Source organism: Microtus oregoni, unplaced genomic scaffold, assembly GCF_018167655.1.
Source record: "Microtus oregoni isolate MIOR12 unplaced genomic scaffold, Mior012 000050F_ref0000143, whole genome shotgun sequence".
Classification (NCBI taxonomy): domain Eukaryota; kingdom Metazoa; phylum Chordata; class Mammalia; order Rodentia; family Cricetidae; genus Microtus; species Microtus oregoni.
The window spans coordinates 325,001-344,489 of record NW_024543256.1 but is presented as its reverse complement, the minus strand read 5'-3'; the positions used below and the strand labels follow the sequence as shown (position 1 = coordinate 344,489).

Genomic DNA, 19,489 nt, shown 5'->3' with positions numbered 1-19,489 from the left:
AGTGAGGCAAGGTGGTGGTGGGAAAGAGGCTAAATGTGAACACCTGAGGAGAACAAGGCAAGAAGAGGTCAAGGGACTGGTTCAGACAAAATGGACGTTTCTCCCCATCTTCATTCAGTGTACTCTGTGACTCACAAATGCTAGATTGACCCTCTAGACCAGCCCCCATTGTCCTGCCTATCGTGAGCATCCAGAGCTAGAGGGTTTGTTAGGTGGGAAAGAAGGGAGTAGTGGGGCCCTTCTGCCACCAGCACCAGTCAGCTCTCACTGCCTCTCTAAACCATTTGGAAACCTACTTGAAGTAAGGCAATTTGGGGTCATAGGTAGCTACTCTTGCTTCATATGCACAAGAGATCAGGGCCCATCACCACTTCTTGCTTGACCCTCCCGCCTACTTCTTGCCTAGTGCCACTTGCCCAGTGCCACTGCCATGATCTAAGTCCCCAGAAGTCCTCAGTGGCTCAGGCTTGGGCTGTCTAGGGCTCCAGGGGATAGACTGAGACATGGAAAGGAGCAGCTGCACTCCTTGTCAAGGTTGAGTGGGCAGGGTGTTTCCGCAACCCTCGGGGTTCCTGGGGATAGGAGGAGAGGAGGCCCAGTGCAGAGCAGAAAAAGGGGTGAGGGAGGGAAGGAGGTAAAGAGAAATTGATAGATAAAAGAGAGTAAGGATAAGGGGAATCAAAGTGGAGGTGAGCAGGACAGGGCACACAGGAGAAAGTTCAGAGCAACCCCAGGCCACTAGTGACTCTGCTGACACTCTGCTCCCTATGCATTGCTCCCACACCCCAATGAAGGAGCTAAGGTTTGCCTTTCGGAAAACATCCGGCTGGGTGTGGTGGCGCACGCCTTTACTCCTAGCCACTTGGGAGGCAGAGGCAGGTGGATCTCTATGTGTTCGAGGCCAGCCTGGTCTACACAGCAAGTTTCAGGACAGCCAGAGCTGTTACACAGAGAAACCCTGTCTCAAAATGAAAAAAAAAAACCCAAAAAACAAAACAAACAAAGCCATCCGGACCCCCAGCAGGTCATAGCACTTTCCCCTTCTGCAGGGCTTCCTGAGGCTCTTATCTCCCTATCCTCTGCACCAGTGCTCCTTACCTTACCAAGACGGCTGCCCCTGTAGCAGCCTTCCTGGGGTCTGGCTAGGCCCTATTGGACCTGCCCTCCTCCTGCAGGGCCATGTGCCAAACTTGCCATATTGGTTCCCCTAGAACTGAATTATTCTCGGAGCACAGGGCTTTGGCCTTTGCATCAGTAAACAACCATCCTGGCAACATGCTTGGCTGGACTAGACCTCTCACCTTGGGCAAAAAAATCCTGGCTCAGAACAATCCTCTCAAAAATCAGAGCTCAGATATTCATCTAGGTTTCTGATCTAGAGAAGCACCCAGGGCAAAAAAATAACCCAGAGCCTAGAAGAAAGGCAAAAAGGCTCTCATGCAGCTAAAATAGAGGTGGTTAAGTCCATGGCCCTCACTGTCAGGAGGGTCCAGTGGGTTACAACCTTTGAGCCCTGTCAGGTGCCATGAACTGAGAATGTCACATCTAGAAGAAGAGCACAGGCATGGGGGTGGGTGGGCAATGAAGCATTCCCATACGTGCTCCAAATACGGAGACTTCGGTTCTCAAGAAAAAGTATATGTGCCTATTCGCAAGGTCTGAGGGGCACTTAGAAAATGTTTGTCCTAATTGGTCACCATTTCACAATTTGGGCATCCAAATAGTAACTGTTCTATCACTTTCTACATGGATCAGCTTTCACTTCTGGAAGATGTGGGATGAAAATGGCAAATGCAAGATGACTTCCCCATCTTCTCTCAATCCTGTGCACCTCTCCCACTAGTTTCAGTTGGATATATATATATATATATATATATATATATATATATATATATTTCTTTGGTATCTGTGGCAGGCACTGACTTTTTGTGCTAGAGGTTGACAAAACTAAACTAAAGTTCCGGCTGGGGTTTCAGGGAAGGCCTCTAGGAAGGACAAAGAGAAAAAAAGACTGAAAGGAGAAACAGCTAAGCAAGGTCTGGGGAGGGAGAGGGACGTGGCCCTTCTGCTTGGTTGAGCAGCAGCAGCCCGAAGCAGTGACTCGGGATGACAGGGGCAAGCAGTGGGCACACAGGAAGCTGGGCAGAGTGTGCTCCTTCCACTGGCGCTCTGTGACTTTGCCATACCAACCACCTAGGAGGGAGGTGACAAGTATCGCTCAATTGTCAGTGCAAGAAGTCAAGGCTTCGTTAAGGGAAACGACAGAGTTAGAGGAAATTGAGACTGCAGCCTCAAGGTAGGCTTGTTAGCTTCCCACTGATATCTGCCTTCCCCAACCCCTACCCCAGGTGGCCTTGGCTCAGGATGGTGTCCTGACTACAGGAGGGTGTTTCTCCCCCCTCCTGTCTCTGACCAGAGCTCTACTGCTCCCCAGAGTCCCAGTGCAAAAGCAATTGGATGTACCTGTCAGATTTGCCTTCTGCCCTCTGCTACTTCCACCACCACCCCCAGTCTGCTGGCTGCTGGAGAAGATGAATGGGTCTAGTTTGTCAGGGTAGACACTGTCTTTAGTCGGCACAACCCCCCCCCATGAGTCAGCTTCTTAGGCCCTAGTCAGACAAAGCTGGAGGAAAGGCCAGATCAACAGGACTCTAAGTACCCAGTACTGGCAAGTGATATCACAGAAGGGTCCTCATTGGCTCTCAGGCTCTTTCAGTCCTTTGGAGGGGTGGCCAGTACTCGCCTCAGGCAAGGGCTCAGTACTGTATTCACTCACCCAGGCTTGAAGCCTCAGGGCTCCAGCTGAGAACCTGCTGAGTTCCCAGCTGAGTTGCCTAAGGACTCCACAGAGACTCTTTGGGAAAGGGAAGCCAGATGAAGGATTTTACTCTTTGAAAGTCCATTAATCTTTTCAGCCATTTTGCCCACCTGGAAATAAGGGTGCTCTTAGGCCTGGGGTGTGAAGTGAACGCTGGGATGTCTGCATGCTCTTCAGAGCATGTAGCTGTAGGTCACAACTACAGTCGCCCAGATCTAGGAGTCCTGGAGGAGGCCAGGGCTCCCCTAATGTAACTGAAGCATTTTTGCCACCCCCTCCTCCCTGTCCCTGACCTGCAGCGTAGAACTACTCCTGATTTTGGAATTCTGTCATCCCTGAAGATGGCTGGACCTTTGGTGTCTCATAGTAAGGGTCCTGGGTAGAGAGGTCAAGCCATGTCACCTCCCTGTAGCCAGAGGGACTTCTGGAGCTCATGGCACCCCTGCTCCTGTGTGACTGTCCTGGGGTCAAGTTGCCCTTACCACCTCAGTATCCCCCAACACCTTGACTGCCAGTTGTGTCTAGCTCCTGTCCCCTCATCTCCCACTAAGCAACCCTGACACCCTGCTTGCCAGCAGAGGGATCTCCCTATAGGCTAGCAACTAGTGGCCATGTTGCCCTAAAATCCTCATTGCCTGGCTTGGGCGCCGCCACTCTAGGAAACTCTTCCTGTAGTCCATGACTGCTTCTGCCACACATTTTCATTCTCCAGCCCCAATCAAGAAGACCAAATTCCTTCAAAGCACCTTCCGGCCCTTCCTCTGCCTTTGGCGTGTTCCCCATGCCTCACACCAGCCTACACTGGCCATCACTCCTCTACCAGAGGCCATCTCCGAGCTTCAACAACACGTCCTTTTCTCTCATCACCACCTGCTGACATCCAATGGCTTCCTTTAGTTACAGTTACTGTGGAACGTTCTCTAGAATGTATCTACCAGTTAGTTTTCCAGTCATAAGTAATTGCTGCTGAGCCCAAGATCCCATTATCCATTCCTACTTCCCAGGGCTGGGCACAGCCATAAACAGAATTGCCTTTACCTGCATCCTTAATTCTTTGAGACACATTGTTGACCACTGAGTTGCCAAAGTGCACAGAGTGGTCTATCCCAGATGACGATGGGGTTGGAGGATTTAGTAAGTGGGTGCCTGGTCCCCAGAGAAGGAGCTTGAAGCTCTGAAGGTGGCAGCATGAAGCCAATAGGAGTGGGCACTCAAATTTTCCTCATCTTCATTCACTCAACAGGCCACAGTTCAGACGGAAGGCACCAGTTAAGGGGAGACCTCCTGTGGGTGACTCTTGACTGCTGCAGAGAGCAGAAGCCATATGTTCTCTTCATCCCTGGCTTGTCTGTAAGCATGGATGATGGTCTCTTCCAGTTTTAATAAGGACAGCAACCATCACTGAAATGGCCAAGAACAGAAATGACCAGGCCTATCAGTTCTGTAGGCCTGACAGAATTTCCGGCCTGGGCTGGCTGCCGAGAGTGGCCTGTAGGCATCAAAAGGACAGGGAATGTACCATTTCTGTGCTCTTTCATCTTTCCGACCTTAATTGGCTTAATTGAATTGAGAACCTCCTCAGAGGGGCCCTTGAACCTTCTGGCATTTGCTCCATCTTGGCAGAAATTGGCCAACATCATAGAGTAGAGAGAGCAGAAACCTGCATTGGGTTCCCTGGTTTAGCTCACCCTCACTGTGTGACCATCACACAGATTCCTTCTGGTCTCATCCCTCTAGCACCTATTCTTCTAGTGACTCAAATCTGCTTGACCAGAATATCAAGGCTCTTCCTTTCTGGTTCTCTCTCTCTCTCCATCTCCTCTTTCTCTCCCTTCCTTCCTCTCTCCTCTCTCTCTCACCACCTTGAATGGATTCTCTGCCAGCTCCTTCAATTTAATATAAGTGTGCTTCCTGTGACCCTAGACAGCCCTTGCCCTTCAGGAAGCGGTGCAAGTCCTGAGGGAAGGACCCTCTGCTTCTAGGCTTCCTCTGGTGACACCACTCTTAGCATTGACCTTTGAGTTGTCAATGTCATGCAGTAACAGTACCTACAATATTCACCAAGGCTTGCTGCAACCCACTGTGCACAATACCCATTTAACAAAGGGGGAATTAGCGCTCGGGTGGAATCAGAGACCTCAGGTATCAAACGCTTGCTTGATGGCCGGAGGTGAGTCTCAGCTGCCCACGTTAGGACACCTTGTTACTGCCCTGAGCAGCTTCCCTAGCAGGCTCAGAGGGACCCCTTTGGGTTGACTTGCTCTGTGGAGCTGCTTTGCCTCATGTTCAGAAGGTCTAGGAAAAGAGCAAAGCCCACTGCCATTTCCCGTGTCAGAACTAAAAAAAAAAAAAAAAAAAAAAAAAAAAAAAAAAGAAATGCATCAAAATCCATTACACTGTCAAGTTAGAAACAGTCAAAGGCTGCCCTCACTCAGCACCAGCCAAGTCTGTGGGGACACAGAACCCATACTAGTGGTGGGCTATCTGGCCACCAAGTGCTGCCATTGTTCCTGGGGTAGATGCAGCTGGATACCAGCACTAGTTTTACGCCAAAAAGTCCCAGTCCTGGAGAGATGGCTCAGTGGTTAAGAGCATTGCCTGCTCTTCCAAAGGTCCTGAGTTCAATTCCCAGCAACCACATGGTGGCTCACAACCATCTGTAATGATGTCTGGTGCCCTCTTCTGGCCTGCAGACATACACACAGACAGAATATTGTATACATAATAAATAAATAAATATTTAAAAAAAAAAAAAAAAAGTCCCAGTCCCAAGTTGTTTCCTACTTTCTGGGCCCTGAGAGATAAGAACAGGGCCCTGAGAGATAAGAACAGTCCCCTTGCACAAATCCAAGTGTATGGCTCCTGGACTTGCCAATGTCCTGGTGCTAGAGCCAGGTCCAGGACCTAAGGCAACAGTCCATCCTGGACGGGCAGCAGGCAGAAGCCTGGGCTGATGTGGCATGTGCTTCTACCTTGGGCCCCCTCACCACCCACTAGAATCTCCCTATGGACTCACCAGGTTAGGACTCAGCAGTGTGACTCACTTGGGCTTCCTTGAAATAATAGGCCCTGGTCTGTCTCTATCTTCAGGCACCTGGAAGACACCAGCCTGCCCATGTGGTGGAGAGAACAGATCCAGAAGCAGGAACAGAGGCCTAACCCCTGCCTTTTGTCAGACATCCCAGCCAAACTTGCACACTGGGTGGGGCCTGGGGCCCAGCTAGGGAGCAGGTGGGGAGAAGGTCTGGGAGGAGAGAATCTTGCAGGGCAGCTGGCTGTCCACTCTAACATGATGGGGCAGATATAGGCTTGGCTTGGGGCCCTGGGGTGGTGCTTTAACCCTTGATTTTCCACAACTTCCCTCTCAGCACAGGGCTCTTGTCTTCTTGGCCACTTCTGCTCCGCCCCTCTGCTTGATGCACCTTGGTGACCACCCAAGGACAAGGCATGCATACAACCAGAGAGGGGAGGGAAGAAGCCAGGCTGAGAACAACCTCATTAATATTTCAGAGACACTGTCACTGCAGCTCCCGAGTCCTCACAGTCCCACCACTTTTGCTTGTGGAGAGAGGAGGGTGGGAAAAGAGAAGGAAATAAAACCGAGAAAACAGATTTAAAGGGACAGCCACACCCCCTACTCCATTTCGTCCTTCCCCCATTCCTGGTACAATCTGTACATACTCTGCTATTGCTGCCACCGCCGCAGAATAGCTCTAAGCCCAGAACAGCTTTGGGCAAAAACAATAATAACAGAAGAGGGTCAACTGTCACCATGGTACTCCCTCCCTGCTCACTCATCCACCTGCCTCAAGTCCTGCCTTTGCAGGCAAGTCTTTCAAGGCCACCTGGAGGATGACTGGTGACTGTCAGCATAGTCATAGAGACCCTGCTCATTCTGCAGAAAGACCAATGTACACAGGAAAAGTGGAAGTCCCTGTTGAGGATCCAGCTAAGGTGTATGGATCCCAGAAAAGCCCACATTCAGAATCATGGGGTTGGTAGGGATCCAGACATTGCTTAATTTTACCCTTGCTTGTGGGTAGGTCAGTATCAAACTGATGGTCAGTCACTTTAGTCTCACTAAGGGCAGCCCAGGCAAGCAGTGAATGGACCTCCCTACCTGGAGAACTGTTTACTCCATCCAAAAGGGGGATTTGGGACCTCCACCCCATCTAACACCCCTCAAGAGCATCCCATGACCAGCCAAGTTTGTGACTACATATTTGTCTGCTTTCAGAGGTTCTGGGAGGGCCCCAAGCTCTCCAGTGAAAAGAGGCCTCGGGACAGAATGATAGATATGACAACCACAATGCAATACACCATGGCAGTTTCTGAAAAAATTCACCATCATATTACAGCAGCTTATCTCTTAAGAGTAGAAAGCAGGGACTCATGGAGACTTGTATAGCCATGTTTGCAAAAACATTACTCATTATAGCCAAAAGGTGGAAGCAGCCCAATGTCCATAGATGGATGACTGAACAGACTGTGTGTCCCTCCATTTATATATAATGGAACATCAGTCAACCTTTAAAAGGCAGGGAATTCCCACACATGCCATGCTAATGTGGTTGACGTAAAAGGACAGAGACTGTCTGGCTTCATTTCTGGGAGGTCCTGAGAGTCACTAGCCTTACAGAGACAGGCAGTAGTCAATAGGATGATGGGTGCTGAGGACTGGGGAGGAGGATGAGGAGCTGGTGTTTAGTGGGGCTGAGCTGAAGCTCGAGATAATGAGCAAGATCTGGAGATTGATGGTGCTGATGGTAGTCCAGCAGTGAGGATGTGGGGCATATTTCAAGTCTTTTGGCTCTAATGGTGATGTCCTGTTTCATGGTGTGTGTGTGTGTGTGTGTGTGTTCCATAATGCCAAAAGGAAATAAGTCCAACCAATCACGTTTCTCATTTGTATCCAAGGTGGCCTGAGCGGTTTCCTGTGGTATCCTAAGTCATACTGTCTCACCTCCTAGGCAGATCAAATCAGTGGTCCATTCTACTCACGTGGAAATGAGCTTGTATGGAGACTCCTGTCAGGAAAATGTCAACCTAAAGAGCCCCTTCTGATGTGGGAGTGTCATATATCAATCTGTTGGTTTCATTGGTTAAGTAATAAAGAAACTGCTTGGCCTCATAGGGCAGAATTTAGATAGGCGGAATAAACAGAACAGAATGCTGGGAGGAAGAGGAAGTGAGCTCAGAGGCCATGCTCCCCTCTCCCGAGCAGATGCGATGAAACTCTGACCCAGGATGGACATAGGCTAGAATCTTCCCGGTAAGCGCACCTTGGGGTGCTACACACATTAATAGAAATGGGTTAGGCAAAATATGAGAATTAGCCCGTAAGAGGCTAGAGCGAATGGGCCAAGCAGTGTTTAAATGAATACAATTTGTGTGTCGTTATTTCGGGGCATAAGGTAGCCAGGCGACCAGGAGCTGGGGCGGCAGGAACGCAGCCTGCAGCTCCTACAACACCCTTCCTCATGTGCCCTGCTCATATCTTATAGCTTCTATGTCCTCATCCCTGCGACTTGCTGCCTGCCACTACCATTATTGCCCACCTACTTGGACCACTTTTGTTTCTGTCTTTTGGTGCTGGGGGCAGACCCACTGGTCCAAGCATTCTAAACAAGTGGTCTTTCACTATCATGCTGCAAATTTCTCTCCTGCTTGGAAACAGTTGGAGCAGGCATGTAGTCCCATTCTTGGAGCTACTGGCAGAGCTGTCTTGAGAGCATCAAGCCCAGTCCATCCTCAGAAGGGACGGTCTAATCACTTGGGGGAAAAAAATCTGGCCTCAAGATGGGTGAATTCTTTATACAAAATAGGACTTTGGAAGCAGATCCTGTTGGTCAAGGCCTGTAATTCCAGGTATTTAGTGGACTGAAATGGGAGGACTGAAAGTTCAAGGTCTGACTGGGCTTTAGAATAAACTCAAGGTCAGTCTGGGTAACTTAATGGGACTTTGTCTCAAAACAAAAATAATAAAAGAAGGACTGGTGTGGTGGTTTGAAAATGGATTCCAAAGGGAGTGGCACTATTAGGAGGTGTGGTGTTGTTGGATAGGTGTGGCCTTTGGGGGGAAGTATGTCACTGTGCAGATGGGCTTTGAGGTCTCATATATGCTCAACCCACACCCAGTGTCTCAGTTCACTTCATGTTGCCTTTGTCTCAAGAGTAGAACTCTGAGCTCCTTCTCCAGCACCACACCAGCCTGTACACTGCCATGCTCCCCACCATGATGATAATGGACTAAATATCTGAAACTGTAAGCCACCCCAATTAAATGTTTTCTTTTTTTTTCTTTTTTTTCTTTTTTTTTTTTTTTTTGGTTTTTCGAGACAGGGTTTCGCTGTAGCTTTGGTGCCTGTCCTGGAACTAGCTCTTGTAGACCAGGCTGGTCTCGAATTCCCAGAGATCCGCCTGCCTCTGCCTCCCAAGTGCTGGGATTAAAGGCGTGCACCACCACCGCCCGGCAAATGTTTTCTTTTCTAAGAGTTTCTGTGGTCATGGTGTCTCTTCACAGCAATAGAAACCCTAACTAAGACATCTGGGGACACAGCTCCATAGTAGAGCTCTTACTTAGCCATCATGAGCCCTGAGTTCAACTCCTCATGCCAAAACAGCTTTGGGAGGTGCTAACGAACCCCCAGAATGTTCTGAAAGAGATTGTATAATATTTTGCTAGCTATATGTCTTGATGTCCAATTCAGTGGCTGTATTTCTGACTCCCTTTCAGCTACATATGACCATGTAACTACACTTTGGCTAATTGAATGTAAACAGAAGTGACAGGGACAACTTCAAAGTTCAAGTTGAGGTGTAAAAGAGAAGGGACATACTCTCCCCTGCTCCTCTTCTGCCTGTTAGCTAAAATGCTGGTGTGAGGGTCAGACGGTAACATTTATCTTGTGTCATCTTGCACATGGATCTATGTGTATCATATAGGAGCCCTTATAGACTAAGAAGCCATCACAGTGGACACAAGTGTGCAGTCAGGAATGGACTTCTTTGCTCACACAGCTGCTATTATTCCTGATCTTCACAAAAGAGGGTAACCCCATAACCTGAAGATATTGGAAATGCAGAGGGAAGAACTAGAGCCCCCACCTTCACTATGTGCCCAATTCAGGCCTAGATGTGGGGAATTAGGAGCCTTTCTAAGCTTTCCACTTTCATGGGATCCCTGTGTAGCACGTGAGCATCTGTAGTCTGACTCCCTCTTACCTGTGTTATTTGACACTGTCCTAGATGTTCTAGTCAAAGCAGAGAGACAAAAGGTCAGTCCTGTTACATGCAAGCCAAGACATTGTGGAAATGATTATGATTGCCCTGCACAATGAGGCTCTATGTTAAGAGATGGGGATGCCTATTGTGGAGTAGAGGCATCTAAGGAAAAGAGATTGAGGTGCTTACTTGGGGTCATATTGCCAACAAGTAGTGGAGGCTGATGTAAACTTGAGTAATTTGTCTTCAGAGGATTCTGTATCGCTCTTCTGCTGAGTGACTGCTCAGAACATCCAAGAAAGCAATGGACACCTGATTAGAACCAATTCAAAGAGTTAATAAAGTGGCTGGATAGGCAGTGTCCTTGTGAAGCTCAAGCACTGGCTGCAGTCACACAGCCTAGTTGAAAATAGGACTTCATTTGTCCTTGCTGAGTTTGGTATGCCCCCAGTGCATACCCTTCAGAGGGCTTGATCCATTGCTCTGGAGGCTTCCTCCTGACCATTAGCCCAGGGAAAATAAAGCAAGGCAAAGCTCTTTGTTCAGTCTGTTAGTTTTTCTTCACATGTATTTCCCAAACCTTCCATCTCTGCCTATCCCGAAGCTGACATCAGCCAGATCCCAGAGTTCAAAGGTCAGGACCAGGCTCCACTGCTGAAGCCAGAGGCCATCCCTAGGTCTGCTTGGATCCCACATTGCTCTGGGGTCCCTAGAATATTTTTTGTGGGATGAGTCAACATGCTCACACAAGTGGTTCTTACAGTGCTGCATGGCCCTGAGTACAAAGGAAAGTTAGAAACTCCCTTCTGGCTGGGGCCATGCAGTATAGTTACTGGGGTCATGACTCTACATGGAGAAAGGGGACAGTCATTTGTTTTCTGCCAGAGAAGGCAGAAGCTGAAAAAGGAGAGAGAGAGAGAGAGCAGGAGCTGGAGAAGCCTATGGGCAGGAAGCATAATGACACTAATTATCCAATTACAGCGAGCTGTGCGGGCAGAGAGCTGCATTGCAGCAGGAGCCAAGCCAGGTCCGCGCCCCGCCCCCGCACGCGTCTGCCACACGCAGGCCCCCACTTTCCTCCTGCCCTGAAGCACAGACAGCTGGGCAAGCCTGTGCTCTCTAGAGGGGCAAGGAGACCCGAAGTCACCATGGCTTAGCTTCTGTGAAAGCCTCCTGTCGAGGAGGCAGCAGGTTCTAATCCTCCAGCCCATCATATCCAGAAAACCCCCTGCTGGAAGGAGGGACACCCAAGTCTCCCAGCTCTGCTGGCTACTGTGGTTCCAGTCCAGTCTCAGAGTCAGCCTCACAATCGGAAATAACCAAGGCCTAAACAGGTAATTAAGGAAATTATAGACAGCTGGAAGCCATTGGGGCTACAGGCCAGGACAAGCAGGGACTAGATAAGAAGACTCCCAGGACATGCATGCGCCCTCTTGGGGACACAAGCCTCATGTGTGTGTCAGGAGGGTTGTTTCTGGAAGCAGGTTAAAGTCCTTGGGCCAACAGGCAAAGGCAAGGGTAGGAGGAATTCACTGGGGTCAAGGTCAGGAGCTGGAGGTTAGGGGTCCCAAATGCTCATAAAGTAGTCTCTTTGGGACCCTTTTGTTACTTAGCTTACTCAGCCAGAGGACCAAGCCCATGTGGAAAAGGAGTTGTAAAGAAATGGGCTTGTCACTGCGTGGAATTCTGAGGCCACAGGGGTCTCCAAACTACCTGTCTTTCTTTTGAAACATCTGTGACCATGCTATTCTTAGAAGAGGTCAAGGATACTGGGGATAGAAAACACTAGAGATGGGAAGCAACAGTCGCTGCCACCTCTCTGACTCAGCCTCAGCTGAGTTGTCCCAACTGCTGCCTATTGGCAAATACAGTAACAAAGGAAGAAAAGGCCAGTGACCCATGGTGGTCCTGAGAAAGTATACCTCAGAAACTGCAGCTGGGGGAGGGTCACCTAAAAGGCTGCTAGGCACACCTCCAACATCTTTAACAATCCCAACTGGCTGTGACAGCAGGACCTGAAGGTCACCCAGGGCCTGGCTGCCACCAGGATCACATACACTGAGCTTTGCACGGCCAAAGTCATGCAGTGTCTATGGGGTGGCCTGGGAGGGAATAGGTCCCGAAGAGGTCCCTTTACATTAGGGCACATGAGCGCTAAGTCAGGAATCCAAGTGCACTCTTCAGCAGGCCACAGAGGCCATCAGGGGCCCAAGCCAGGCCCTCCTCTAAGTTTCCCTGTAGATGCTCATGGGTAGATGCTCTATGACGCTGAGAGCTTGAAGCAGTGATAGGTAGTGAGGCTGCAAAAGGCTTCTTCTCTCTGGGAGGTAGACACAGAGTTTCTTCCACTTGTCCCCTAAGGTGACTACAATGATGCTATGGTTCTGCTTCCTCTTTGGAAGGGTAGCAGGAAACACAGGGGCCCAAGAGTTCTGACCATACCTGGACTCACATGTCCAGACATCTCAATAGACCTCCCCAGGGACCATCAGTCCAAGGATCCTAAGCAGCCACCCCAGGCGAGCCCTCTCTCCTCCCTAGACCAAAGACTAGAATGTGATGGCTATTCTTGCTCTGCTCCCCCACCCCCAGGATAAGTAGGGCCTTTTCCAAACTCATGTCCAGCCAGTATTCATTGAGCTGGAGGCCAATGAGTCATGGACCACAAGGGAGACTAGATGGTGTGAGAGAAGTGCTGAGGACAGACCTGTTCTGTCTGTGTGCCCCTTTCCTTGTTTTCTGCACTAGGCTACCATTCCTAGTGACAGTCTCCCTCCTGGAAGTCCCCAGGAATTGAGGACCCTGGACCAGCTATTCCTGGGCCGCAGTCATCCCTTCCAGACCTATGGCTCCAAGCCAAGATGTAGTGTGTCTGATCCCACATTCTTCTGGGAGAAATGCAGCTGAAGTCCATAGACATAGGCAGTCAGTTTGAGGCCTGAGATATGACACAGAACCCTTACTCTGCCATAGAAACAGAACTGTGCTCTGAAAACACCAAATGGTTTCAGCAGGGCTGGCCTATTTTGGAGCAACAGACACTTCCTTTCTCTGTTATGTCCCATGCCACCACCATCACGGCCCTGGCCATCCATCCATGCAAACTTTGGTTCAGTAGTATCGAACTAAACTCAACGTATAACCTAGGTCTGGTTTATGTCAAAATAATACTAGAGCACAAGTAATTTTGAGTTCTGGGATAGTTCAGGGACTAACAAAGGAAAAATGGGATGGCTCACTCTCAAATACTCTTTATTCAGGGAAACCAAGAGGCCAGTGGGAATTCAATGGGAATGCAATGGCCCCAGAGCCTTCTCCATCTCTCCTTTTCCTGGATTCCCTCCTTGTTCCCTGTTTAGTCAGGAAGCTCTGCTTGTGATTTTGCAGTTCAGGAACTCCACTGACACCAGCAGGCATGTCAATGGGGGGAGGGATTTTGGGAGGAAGATGAAAGATCCAATATAAATTCTCCAGGGAACAAGTGCTTTGATAAAGAAAATGGGGACCTGTGGCTAGCAACCTGACTGAGGAGACACATTGCTTTCTTCATAGTCCTGAAAAGGAATCTCTTTTGGATTAAACGAGGTTCAGTAACTACAGCTCAAGGACCAAATCCAGCAAAATTGTGCTTGTGAATAAAGTTTTATTAGCACATTGTCATATCCATTCATTTTTATATGGTCTCTGTCTATGTTTGTGCTTTCATAAAGAGCATGGTAGCTGGGATAGAGACCATGTATTCTGCAAAGTGGAAAATATTTACCATCTGACACTTTTACCAAAGAAGATACTGACCCCTGGATTAGAGACTTAAATATTTTACCATACTTATAATTCCAACTATTGGAAAGGCTGAGGCCAAAAGGACTGGAACTTCAAAGCCAGTCTTGGTAATAAATTAAAACTAAATTTAAAAAGAATTAAGGAAGAATGTGGGTGCAGCTCAGTGGGAGCATGCCCAAGGCCCTGGCATCAATCCCCAGTATAGAAAGAAAGGAAAAAATTAAACATCTTAAGAAGCATAACTACAAAAGAGGAGGGAGAGAACAAACCCAGAATTGATAGTTCTTAGAATTTTGTAAAGAGATCATGTAATGGCGTTGGAGAGGTGGCTTAGTGATTAAAAGTCCTGGCTGCTCTTTGCTGCTCTTACAGAGGACCTGAGTTTGGTTCCCAGCACTCACTTAGAGGCTCGCAGCCATCTGGAACTCCAGTTCTAGGAGATTTGACACCATCTTTGGCTTCCTTTGGCATAAGCACAGACACATATGTAAACAAAACACATACACATAAAATAAAAAATGTTAATTAAAAAGAAGAGATTCTGTAAGCCTAGAATCCAAGTAAAATATCACAAAAGTGTTTATCTTATGGGTTGAAAAAAATCAAAAGGTAACGAATCAAGAGGTTAAAATGTTTTGCAGCAAATATTTCATACCATTATTTCCCTTGTATAAATTAGTTTCCTTGATTTAAACACACAGGAAAAACATTGAAAAACCCAGTAAATAAAGTTAAGACCAGGTATTATTTTACTAAAAAAAATAGTTTAGAAACATGTAGAAATGTTCCCCCTCAATGGTAATTAACTGAAGATAAAGCAAAGAAGATGTTTTCTGACCTAGATACCTACGGCAGCTTGTTTGACTGGAATACTTAAAGCTGGCAAGGCCGCAGTGAGTGAGCCCTTCTGGCACATTCAGAAGCCCTTCTGGAGAGCCACTTGGCAGGCTATACTGTTGTCTGGGTCCTCTCCTCAGGACAGCATGAGTGTTCTCTCCCGAGATGCTCAGAGAGCCGCATGCAAAAGAGTGAGACAAATCTGGCTGCCTAGATTTCCAAAAATAGCCAAATAATTAAGAGAATTACAATGTCTTGAGAGAATACTATTTTGCCATTAAAAATTGTAATTACTGAGGACTGCCCTGATACATCAGCGTGCCTGATAATAACTGTCAGATGAGTGAATGATCATTTGCAGTGTTTATGTCACAGTTCAAGTTGACTTTTTTGTGGTGAGTACTTTAACAAAGTAAACTATGTCCATTTTGAAAAAAAGCTCATTTGGGGGGATTATATTAATAAAGAAAATGCTTATTAAAGTAAAAAATAGATCACACAATTGAGCTCATGGTTTAACTACAGTAATGTGAAAATACATAGTTCATGCAAAGAGAAGAGAGCAGAAGGAAGTCCAATAGAATGGAAAACTGGATTGTACTTTGGTGGTAGAATGAGGTGGAGAGGAGCTTTCTACATCTTAGATTTTTTGTGTTTTATTTTTTAATAGTTAAAAGGAGTATGTCTGTAAAACATTCATTATTTAAAAATAGGAGGAACACAAATGTTATTTTTTAAACCCCAGACAATATCTTACCCATCTATACAGAGCTTCCCAGGCCTCTGAACTGTGGCCTCCCAGTCTTGACTTCTGTTTTCAGCTACCAAATGCTGGGAGTGCCCTGGGCACATGGTGGGGACTAATTAGCACCATCAGGATTTTGTAGTGTTAGGATTCGGGGCTGGCTCCAAGTTGGGTGTGTGAGGACCCCTGGAGTCATCAGGATGCCTGGCACAATTATCCCCCACCCCCCAGATAAGTGGGCTTTATGCTCTTAAGTGTCCAGGTCCCTGAAATGGTCCTCAGGAAGTATTGCTCTGGCCGAAATGGATTCTTCAAGGAATGGATGAGCTGATCTGGAATGTCCACATCTATCTCCATTACTCCCTTTCAAGGAGTCAGAAGAGAGTGCTTCAGGGTCTGTGTAGGGACTTTGAGTTGACCTTGTTGAGCATGCTGGAATGACTAGATTGTCTCTAGTTCCTGTGACCAGTCTAGCAAGCACCAGCCCTGCGTGGCTCCTGAGAAGTTGGAGCTCAGGCTGTCTAGCTAAGTCTGAGTTGCTTAGGCAGGATGTGCAGGGCAGGGGTAAAGTTGGGGACTGTGCTGTGACAGATGCAACCTGGCTTCAAAGCCTCACAGCCTCCACTGAAGCTGCTGGATCCAGCCAGCTGGGCGCTTTGGTAGCAGCAGCATCTTTGATGAACACAGTGAAGCTCATTCGCTTGTGCTTTCCTCCCCGCTCTCACAGAAGCAGACACAGGGCACAAGGGTCACTAGAAATACGGTTGAATGACTATGGAACAGAGTCCCTAAGGGCCATCACACCAATAAGATGTGGCCCCTGGCATGGCTGGGCACATCTCAACAATAGAATACATTCATCCTGGCACCTTGTATCCTCAGTTGTTAAACCCTCCGATCAGAGTCTAGCTAATCAAAGAACACTCCCTCAAATGTTTATGAGTGCCCAGAACTCACTGGGGACTTCATTTCTGGGAGGTTTTCTGGGAAATCTTGATCCATAGTTGGACTGGTAGCTTGAATGCCACAGGGTAGTGTAGTACAAGTAGCTTTAGGAGCCATGTAAGGACTTAGGTCTGCATCCAAGCTGAAGTGGTACCTTTGGACAACAATGGGAACATTTATTTATACCTCCTCATCCGATAGGGAAGCCAGCAGCCATGCATGGCTACTAAACACTTGTAACTAACACATTCAGTGCAACCGAAGATGGGGACTTGTAATTTCGCTTTAATTAAATTAAATTCTTACTTGTGGATAATAAATGGCATATCAGATAATGTCACTTTAGAAAGTGTCTCAAGACTGTGGTTCATGAAAGAACTCATTTGAAGGAATGGCTGCCCATTTCCTGGGAGAACCAAGAACAGTGAATTCGAGATCCCTTTGAAAAAGGCACACTTCAGGCTGGAGAGATGGCTTAAGAGTACTTCCTGCTCTTTCAGGGGACCTGGTTTGGTTCCCAGCACCTACATGATGGTTTCTCAACTGCTTGTAATTCTAGTTCTGGAGGGTCTGATGCCCCCTTCGCAACTCCACAGGCTCCTGCATGTATGTAGTATGCACTTACATGCTACACATCTACACTCAAGCACACACACATACACATAAAATAAAAGAAATAAATATTTAAGGAGAAGAAAAGTTTGAGGTAAATGACAGTAACGCCCATTTACATATCTTTGGTTTGGGCACAAGTCTCCGAAAAGCTTTGGGGCTCCAAGAGAGTCTAGTTGCTAGCCCTGGGAATCTGCCTGAACCATGTATCTAGTTCAGTTTTGTCATCTCCTCAGCCATGTGACCTTGGACTTGTTCCCTTTCCAACCTTGGCACGGTCTCAGATGCCCAAATTCCTCTACATCTGAGAACCAGCACTGCCCACCCAACAGAAGGTACCCCGGCAGGGGAGGGCTACCCAGCTGGGCACCGTTGGCCTGGCTTACACTGGTCCAGCCAGGGCAGAGAGTAAGGCTACAGTGAGGAGCTGGGAAATGGATAGGGGACAAGGAGGAACCATGTGTTCATTGCAGGTCTTGATTTCTCATAGCCAGTCTGGGGTACAGCTAGGGCACACTCTGAAGTCAGAGGTGGCCCTGGAGGGTCTTGAGGGAACTTTCCACAGTCCAGGTCTCCATTCATTATCTGCTCTTTTTTAGGGGTGTCCCTGAAGGCATGACATAGATAATTTATTGAAAGTGAATCATTCTCCATGTGCTTTGTATGGGTAGAAATTTTATCCTTTTCTCTCACTGGGCACATGGGTGGGGACACCAATATCTCAGCTCCTGAGCTGTAGAATGTTTCTAAGAGTCTGTACTCTACCTCAGAAGTGTTCCCCAGATAGTCCGCTCAAACACTCAGTGTTCCCTTTAGTAAAGTTCAACACATATTTCTAGAGACAATGGAAGAAACTTCTGGAGATATCACAACAGGTGTTTTTGCCATCCTCTGGCTGTGTGATCTTGAGGAAATTATTTAACTTCTCTGGGCCTCAGTCTGTTAATGTGTCAACTGCAGATAAGGACAACACTTGCTTTATTCAGTTATTATTTCAGTGAAGGGCAGGACAAAGGATGTCTGTGGAACATTCAGAACAGTATCTGGCACAAGGTGACTCCCATTGTTAGTGTTCCCGTTGCCATTTGATGTGCTCGTAACCTGGGATGGAGACAGCCATCACTTCTGAATCACAGGCTCCACCAGTTTAAAATCAGAAGGGTATACAGTACATCAACTTGCTCTGAGAGGTGGTGGGCGATCAAGGTAAAATGGCTGGAAGAAGTTGGACCTGGCTACATTAACTCTAAGAATCCAGCTAGGCTCATCTCATAGCAACCATATGTGCAGGGGCTTTGGTAGCTCATTGCAGCCCACTTTGGATGCCTTTCTGACTGGTTGGGTCAGATTGGACTATTGTGCAGTGATCCACAGGCTGGCCTCTCTCTCTTGCTCACTTGTTCACTTGCTGGCTAACTTTCCATCTCTTCTCTCTCGAATGATTCAACCTAGCACCTCCAGCTAGGAATCTTGAAATGTCAGTGCAGGCCCTGCAAGGTGCACCCTGTTCCTCAGATTTAGATAAGGAAAAAGACTCAGCCAAGGTCACAGAAACCATCAGGCATAGAGCAGGCACTATACCCTGGAGCCCCTGTCATCAGAGACCAAGATAGGTGTCTGCCACAGGCTGCTGGTGCCCCTGATTGCCCCCAGGGGTTCATAGTGGCATTCCCTCTGTTGAGCCTGGCGTTCTTCCAAACATACTCCCAGCTTCAGGGGCTCCCTTCCCCAAGGACTGGCTCTCCTTCTGGCTCTGTGCAGAACCCCCTCCCACGCCCGCCCTGCTCCCATCTGCCTGCCTCACCTCCTCTGTGCTAGAGCATGGCTGCCTTCCACTCAAACCACCTGGCAGGGCTGGGATTGGACCAGGTGGAGCTGATCAAGATTGCCTGTGCCCTTGGCCTTCTCCTGCCTTAAAGCTAGTGGCAGGCAATCAATGCCCCAGGACCACAAGTGCCCAGTTCCTTCCGACTGACCAACTGGCTGTCCTGGTGCAGACTTGAGGGGTCAGCTTCACTCTTGGCTCCTCTGCTAGGCCTAATCTGGGCCCCAACGGAACTTGACAGCCTTACAGACCACTCCTCCAAGGTCCCCTCTCCAAACCAGGGAATCTTGGTTTCCTTGTCGAGGGAGGGTGGTGGTGGTGGGTGTAAATACTTCAGTTCATAAATACGGTTGATGGAAGGCTCCACCAGGGGATCCAGGAGCCTGCATAGAACCATGTGTGGATGCAGGAGGAGCTCAGGAAGGGGGTGATATGGCATTATTTATACATACAACCCATAGATATACAGAAGCATCCCCAGCTATCTGCCCAAACAAAACAAAGAGACCTTCATCTATGCCTTCAGTGTACTGATAAGTCTCTCCCCTCCTGAAGCCTCAACGATCTTGTCTGTGAAATGGGGACAGAGATCAAAGCTTTTCATCTTATTAGTGAGCCTGTAGATCTAGCAGAATCAAGGTCATGAATGTGCCACACAAAAACCAAGTGCCCACTCTGTCAAGCCTGTGCCAGGCACCTG

General features: G+C 48.1%; 1 long non-coding RNA gene across 1 annotated transcript in view; it reads right to left on the bottom strand.

Moving 5' to 3' along the window:
* Positions 1-2: 2 nt before the first annotated feature.
* Positions 3-19,489, bottom strand: part of LOC121437153 — a 20,779-nt gene continuing 1,292 nt past the window's right edge. Inside the window, exons 2-3 of the long non-coding RNA XR_005972931.1 lie at positions 10,232-10,354; positions 3-43 (exon numbers count right to left, since the gene is read on the bottom strand). This is a non-coding gene — a long non-coding RNA (uncharacterized LOC121437153). The remainder of the gene's footprint in view (positions 44-10,231; positions 10,355-19,489) is intronic.